Source organism: Bubalus kerabau, chromosome 11 (assembly GCF_029407905.1).
Source record: "Bubalus kerabau isolate K-KA32 ecotype Philippines breed swamp buffalo chromosome 11, PCC_UOA_SB_1v2, whole genome shotgun sequence".
NCBI lineage: Eukaryota > Metazoa > Chordata > Mammalia > Artiodactyla > Bovidae > Bubalus > Bubalus kerabau.
Genome location: NC_073634.1, coordinates 96,031,270 through 96,039,295, shown reverse-complemented (window position 1 = coordinate 96,039,295; position 8,026 = coordinate 96,031,270). Strand labels below are relative to the sequence as shown.

At 44.2% G+C, this 8,026-nt stretch overlaps 1 pseudogene; it reads right to left on the bottom strand.

Moving 5' to 3' along the window:
- Positions 1-651: 651 nt before the first annotated feature.
- Positions 652-2,135, bottom strand: LOC129623858 (RNA-binding protein with multiple splicing 2-like; annotated as a pseudogene).
- Between the last annotated feature and the right edge of the window lie 5,891 nt (positions 2,136-8,026).

Here is an 8,026-nt window from a genome sequence, read left to right as displayed (position 1 = left end):
TTGCCATGAAGTGATAGGACGGGACAGGATGCCATGATCTTAGTTTTTTGAATGTTGAGCCTGAAGCCATCCTTTCCACTCTTCTCTTTCATGTTGCATAAACATTTTGTTACACAGGGTACAAAAATACTTTCACTTTTTTGGTTGGTTTCAAAGATTGGAAAGACTGAGGAGCCATGGCAGGGGTGGGGTGCACCAGGGTACACCGGGGAGAGGTAAGTGAAATGAGCAGAGAAAGGATTTTCTTAATGGTTGTTGGCCCGTCTGAGGAGGAAAAAGCAGAGGACCCTGATTTGAAATGACCAGGAAAACGCTCTGTCTTGGCTGGGTGGTCCTTCCTGTTCAGCCTGGAAGTGAGTGGGGTGGTGGTGGTGGTGGAGTGCCAGCCGCCAAGCAGTACTGGCAACGGGGCTTGGTCCTCAATGAAGCCAGGTGGTGCAGGGCAGAGGGGCAGGGAGAGGAACCCAGAATGATGATGAGCCCTTAGTGGCCAGGCCTTGTTGCCATGGTGAAGCAATGTGAGAACAAACTGTACACTCATGTGCACACAAGTTTTAACTGTCTTAATTCATGGCAGAAAACATTCAAAATTAAATGCCTCAGTGTCTTGAGGTGGGGTTACAGAAGCAGATTTGGGAGGTTGAGACTTGCTCAGTCCCCAAGGAGCCCTCCCAGCAAGAAGGGCCCTGAATCCAGCCCTGAGGCTTTGGAGACAGGCTGTGGGGCAGGACAGGGCTGAGGAGGAAGAGAGGAAGAAAAAGAGTCCACTGAGTCAGGCTCAAAGTTCACAGTCTTTGGAGGGCAGCAACAGAAGCAGCTCTGCAGGGCCACCTGGGGGCACGGGGTGCTCAGGGTGGCGTCCTCCCCTGTGGGGCAGGGGCCTCGAGCTGTGGTGACAAGGGTGAAGAGCGAACAGAAGTGCCAATATTTCCATCCTGGCTGGGTGGTATCAGAGGAACAGTACCAGCGCACCTGGTGCTTTTGAACCGTGGTGTTGGAGAAGACTCTTTAGAGTCTCTTGGGTTGCAAGGAGATTCAACCAGTTCATCCTAAAGGAAATCAATCTTGAATATTCACTGGAAGGACTGATCCTGAAGCTGAAGCTCCAATACTTTGGCCACCTGATGAGAAGAACTGATTCATTGGGAAAAGACCCTGATGCTGGGAAAGATTGAAGGCGAGAGGAGAAGGGGACAACAGAGGATGAGATGTTTGGATGGCATCACCAACTCAAGGATGTGAGTTTGAGGCAGCTCCGGGAGTTGGGATGGACAGGGAAGCCTGGAGTGCTGCAGTCCATGGGGTCGCAAAAAGTCGGACACGACTGAGCAACTGAACTGAGCTAAACTGAACCAGCACACCTGAGCACGCAGGGCGGCAGCAGCAGCGGTGGCGGCTGGGTAGGCGAACGGCGGTATGTGAGATGGCTGGGGTCAGCTCCATAGTGTACAGAGGGTAGGGGGCCCAGGCCTCTGGGGATGCAGGGATTGGAGCGGCCCCCATCTGGTTACAGGTGTCCCCTGCGATGAAGTGTGCTCCAAGGGTGGGGTCAGCATTGGTAGGATTTGGTGTAGCCATTCACTTGTTCTTCCCTTTAGCTCGCCGGCTTCCCTTGTGGTTCCGCTGGTAAAGAATCCACCTGCAATGGGAGGACCTGGGTCTGATCCCTAGGTTGGGAAGATCCCGTGGAAAAGGGAACGGCTACCCACTCCAGCATTCTGGCCTGGAGAATTCCACGGACTGTATAGTCCATGGGGTCGCAAAGAGTCGGACACGACTGACCGACTTTCACTTTAGCTTGTTCCTGGCCATCTTGGTGTTGGCTTTGGCAAACTCTAGCCTCAAAGACTGCGGGTTTTCAGCATCAAAGCGAATACCGTTCAATGCATTCTTGGCAGCTGCTGCTCCTGCCCAACAGTCAAAGACCACAAAACCAAGAGGCTGTCTTGATGTAAGCATGATCAGGGACCCTCCATACCCCTTGAAAGGCCTGAAGAGCAGGTAGAGTTGTCTGGGTTTAATGTCCACAGGGAACCCACTGACCCGCAGCGTCCTGACCTCCTCCTCCGCCAGGGTGCCGCCAGAGCCCGTGCTACGCCAGTGCTGTGCTCGCTGTCGGGCTTCAGATTGCTCATGGTGCTGCCTGAGGGCTAGCTTGGCGCAGCCCAGAAAGGAAATTTTAAAGACTGACAATACCAAGTCCTGAGCATCTGGAAATCTCATTCATTGCAAAATGGAACAGTTGCTTAAAACAATTTGACAGTTTCTTAAAAAGTTTAACATACCCCTACCATGTAACCCAGAAATCCCACTCCTAGATACTCCAAAAGAAATGAAAATTGCTATTATTTTCTCCCATTCTGAAGGCTGTCTTTTCACCTTACTTATAGTTTCTTTGGTTGTGCAGAAGCTTTTAATTTTAATTAGATCCCATTTGTTTATTTTTGCTTTTATTTCCAATATTCTGGGGAAGGAGGTGGGAGGTGGGTTCAAGAGTGGGAACATGTGTACACCCGTGGCAGATTCATGTTGATGTATGGCAAAACCTATACAATATTTTTTATACAATATTGTAAAGTAATTAGCCCCCAATTAAAATAAAAAAAGAAATGAAAATTGTGCTTATGCAAAGAAATGTATGCCAGTGTTTTGTAGCATCTTTATTCATACTAGCCAAAATCTAAGACAGTCTAGAAACTGATGGATAGATCAACAAATAATGGTATATCTACACAAGAAATGATACTGAACTAAAAAGGCAAGAACTATGATGATACAACAACTTGGATGAAACTCAAAAGCAGTATGCAAAGTGAAAGAAACTAAATAAACAATCTAAAAAGCCACATACTGTGTGATCCTATTTATGACATTTTTTCTGGAGGTGGGGGAGACAGGAAATCAGATCAGTGTTTGCCTGGCGCTGGGAGTGGGAGAAGAAAAATTATTAGAGGGGCAAGAGAAATGTCCAGGGTGCTGAAAATGTTCTCTGTCTTGATTGTAATTGCTACAAAACGGAAGACAATTGTCAAAACTCATCAACAAAATACTTAACATGGATAAATTTTATTGTATATAAATTGTACTCTATGTGTAATAAGACTTCATCTTAAAAATAAAACATTATAGAAAAAAAGATAGTCGTATTTTAGGCCTTGGGCTAGAGAAACGTGAGAAACATGTCTTAAGTAAAATGAAAATGCATTGACAACGAAACACTGACAGAGTTGACGTAGCACTAAAGCCGGAATCTTCACAATGGTCTACGAGGTCCTACATGAACTGGTTCTCTGATCAGTTTGGACTCATCTCCTGCCTCTTTCTGCTCATTCAGTCCAGTCCGTTTGCCCTTTTATTATTCCTCACACACACCAGACACACTTCTGCCTCAGGGCTTTCACCAATCCTGTCTTATAATTGTAGGTCTCCTTTAACACAAAGGAAATTACAAGGGATGTCTACAGCCATGCCAGACCCATCCTCCAACCTGGTGCCTCAGTTCCAAGTGTAATTCCAGAGCAGACCCAGATAGGCCCAACTTATCTGATTGGGAAGTGAGGCAGATAGATGAGCCTGAGAAAGGACCTCTGTTCCTGCGGTACTTTGAGTTGGTGATGGCCAAAGACTACGTTTCCATGGAGAAATCCTGCTTAATTCCTAATCACTGCTGTTAGGAGAAGCCAAACTTTTAACTATAGATGTTTCTTAATTAAACCACACACTTCCCAGAGTCGCTAATTAGGACCAAAGCAGGGTAGCTAGGGAATTCTCAAACAGAATTTCTCCCGGGCCTTGTTAACAAGGTCATAGACTAGACCAGGCCCACAGAGGCAGTTCCCAGAGCACTGAAACTTTTCTGATATTTCACATTCAAAGCACAGAAACTTCTCTTTCCCCAAGAGATTATAATCACCAATTCCATCATCAAAAGCAATTTCCCAGCCTGGCTCCTGGCTAACTAACTCCCCAGCCTCAATTACTCTTCATGACATCTCATTCTCTCATCCCCAGAACAACAAATAGGTTTCACCTCTTATGCCACTACCACTTAATTAAGAGTAGTTGCCTAGTATGTTAATTTGAGAATGGTTCAAGGCCTCTGCTCAATCCCAGTGAGGAAAATGCTCTGTAGATTAGCTATGTCTGCCACAGATAAGGAATGGGAAGAAATTGCAGCTAGTGACCTATGTATTCACCATCCATGTGTGTGTGTGCCAAGTTGCTTCAGTAATGTCTGACTCTTTGTGACCTCATGGACCAGGCTCTTCTGTCCATGGAATTCTCCAGACAAGAATACTGGAGTGGGTTGCTATGCCCTCCTCCAGGGGATCTTCCCGACCCAGGGATTGAATCCCCATCTCTTGCATCTCCTGTGCTGCCAGGTGGGTTCTTTACCACTAGCACCACCTGGGAAGCCCAATTCACCATCAATACCCTATATCAAATTTGGAACTATGCTACATTCCCCAAACACTTCTTTTTACACACCTCCATGTTTTCATATGGGATTGTAATATCTTTGCCTCTTTTCCACTTAGTTGTGTGTGCTTAGTCACTCAGTCATGTCGGACTCTTTTTGACCTCATGGACTATAGCTTGCCAGGTACCTCTGTCCATGGGGATTCTCCATGGAAGAACATTGAAATAGGTTGCCATGCCCTCCTCCAGGAGATCTTCCCAACCCAGGGGTCAAACCCATGTCTCCCGCATTGCAGGTGGATTCTTTATCATCTGAGCCACCAGGGAAGCCCTTTCCACTTAGTTAATGCCTAGTTACCATCCCTTGAGGCCTGACATCACCTCTATAGCTTTCTCTGAGCATTCTTCTTATCCTTGGGTCTAAATGGGATTAATAACTCTCTCCATTGTGCTTTTAGTATTGGATTATTATTGCAAGTACCACACTGATCTGGGTAATCAGGATGCTGTGCAAGAATAAACTAGAGAGAAGTTCTTGGTGGATGGGCTAAAAAGACAGACCAGAACAGAGACTGGTAGTGACACTCATGGGAAAAGGAAAACAAAAAAGAGTAGAGATGTTTGTGGTGGGGGAATAGGAGACAAAAAATAGAACCTATAGGAATTTGTTGTTAATGTCATTCAGTCGCTAAGTCACGTCTGACTCTTTGCCACCCCATGGGCTGTAGCTCACCAGGCTCCTCTGTCCTTAGAATTTTCCAGCAAGAATACTGGAGTGGGTTGCCATTTCCTTCTACATGAGATCTTCCTGACCCAGGGATCAAACCCAAGTCTCCTGTGTCTCCTGCGTTGGCAGGCAGATTCTTTACCACTGAGCCATCAGGGAAGCCCATATTATAATGCTGCTACTGCTAAGTCACTTTAGTCATGTCCGACTCTGTGCGACCCCATAGACGGCAGCCCACCAGGCTCCTCTGTCCCTGGGATTCTCCAGGCAAGAACACTGGAGTGGGTTGCCATTTCCTTCTCCAATGCATGAAAGTGAGAAGTGAAAGTCAAGTCGCTCAGTCGTGTCCGACTCTTTGTGACCCCATGGACTGCAGCCTACCAGGCTCCTCCGCCCATGGGATTCTCCAGGCAAGAGTACTACTTAAACATAAATAATAGTAGAGCTATGTATAAATAAATGTCTTAGGCTAACAGTACTTATACAATTATAAAACCAAAATAATAAACAGCAAAACTAATAAATTAACAGCATTAATTTAATGTTATGTGTTATATCAGTTTGCTGAAACTAAATTACATTTCATAACATGAAATGACTCTTCAATGGCATAGTGAGAATAACATCTTATTGTATGCTGTGGGATGACTCATTTCTCCCACCACTTTATTCCAACTACCAAGAAATTGTATTATGTACAGCACACCTGGTATAAGACCAAACCACACAGTTTACAAAGTCTGACTTCATTTCATATCAACCTGATTATCATTCCAATTTCAATCCAAACTGAAACAACTAAAGTAGTACTATCTGATGTTGATGTGCTTGGAAATACAAATACAAATGTGAATAGTCAAAACAAAAATTCAAGAGACTCTCCCATTTAAAGCCATTGAGGGTGTAGCTACTGAGCATTCAGAAGAGAGTGAGTAATTGGTGAAAAAAAAAAGCATAATCTTATATTACTAGAAGTCTCATAAAAGGACACACTAAAGGGTGAAGGAAAATGACCCCAGAGGGAAGCACAAAATGCAGAAAGAAATGAAGCACTGCATATAGAGCAAAAATACAGGCAAATGAATATTAATGAATTAATATTCATTAAAAGTGAATATTGCCTGTTTAACCAAAAGTAAGGGTGTCTTATGAAGTTTAAAATACATTTTGAATTAAAATATATTACCACTATAGCATAAAAGGCAAGAAGAAGGGAAATGGAGTTCAAATATCCTAGAGTTCTTGAATTTACCAGGACATGGTAAAAAAAATTATATATATGGGACTTTAATAAGTAAATGATATACATTATAATGTCTAAGGTAAGCAGTAAGAGAATAGTTTAAAATATACAACTAATAAGCTAATCTTAAAGAGGAAAACAAAGTTGGAGAATTGCAGTGAACAATTTCAAGACTTACACTGATGTGTGCACCCTGCCACGTGTAAAATAGCTAGTTAGTAGAATCCTGCTGTATAGCACAGGGAGCTCCGTTCAGTGCTCTGTGGTGACCTAGATGGGTGGGATGGGAGGGTGGGAGGGAGGTCGAAGAAGGGCATGTGTATACATATATATAGCTGATCCACTTCATTATTCAGCAGAAACTAATACAACATTATAAAGCAATTACCACGCTTTGGCTCAGTCTCAGTCACGTCCCACTTTTTGCGATGCCATGGACTATAGTCTGCCAGTTTCCTCTGTCCATGGAATTTTTCAGGCAAGAATACCAGAGTGGGTTGCCATTTCCTCCTCCAGGGGATCTTCCCAACCCAGGGATGGAGAGTGTCTCCTGTATTTCCTGCATTGGCAGGTGGATTCTTTGCCACTGCACCACCTGGAAAGCCCGTAGAGCAATTATATCCCAAATGAAAAAAAAAAAAAAAAACTTACTATAAAGCTAAAAGTCAGTGTGGTCTTGTCATGAGGATAAACAAATCAGTGAAACATAGCAGAGTCCAGAAATAGACCCACACACATGGAGCGGCTTAATCATTTACAAAGGTGCCAGTGTACCGTTGGGGTGGCAGAGTTGGACACAGCTTATCAACTTGTTATGAGCAAGTGAACTAAAACCCACCTCAAAATACATGTAGACTATACATATGGAAATTATATTAGCTGTGGCATATGGATGCATTTTTAATCTGCTTGGTAGGATGTAGGATGGAGTGTTCAGAAAGGATTAGCCTTAATAGCAAGGAGGTTTTCTATTAGCCTTAATAGCAGTAGCCTTAATAGCAACATTTTCCAAGAAAATGTTGATGACATATTGATTGTAACTTTTCTATTAAATCTCTGTGCAAAAGGAGATTGCAAGTGCTTCTTCCATTTCTGGAACCACAAGGGAAGTCAGTCTACACGGTCTGGGAACCAGGAGCTCAAGCTCTTGGAGAGTCCAGACGACCAACACACAAGACCTAGGCATCTGGTACTTGTTAGAGTCTTCCCCTTCATGGGACCCCCTCAGCCTGGGGCACATTTGGAATCACTCCATTTCTTCTTATTCTGCTGCCTTGCGTGTGGTTCCAAGATTTGAAAAGGTGACTGACAGTGTTTTGGGTCACATTATCTGGGATCTTGCCACCAAGCTACTTCCCTCAAACCAGCATCCCAGATCCTGGAAAATTCCAAAAGCCTAAATCATTTGAACATGTGCTAACTGCATTTTTTTCGTGACCACTGACCTTCAGAATGGAAAGAATATGGAGCTTAGGCGCCACTCAGACGTATGTCATGTTCATCACAGGAAAGGCCTCTTAGATCTGGGTCATCAGTGAGCACAGTTTGGACACAGCACTTGGCCATGGCTTCTTTTCCTGGTTCTGCCATTTACCGGCTTTATGACCTCACAGAAATCTCTCTTTTCTGAGCCTCAG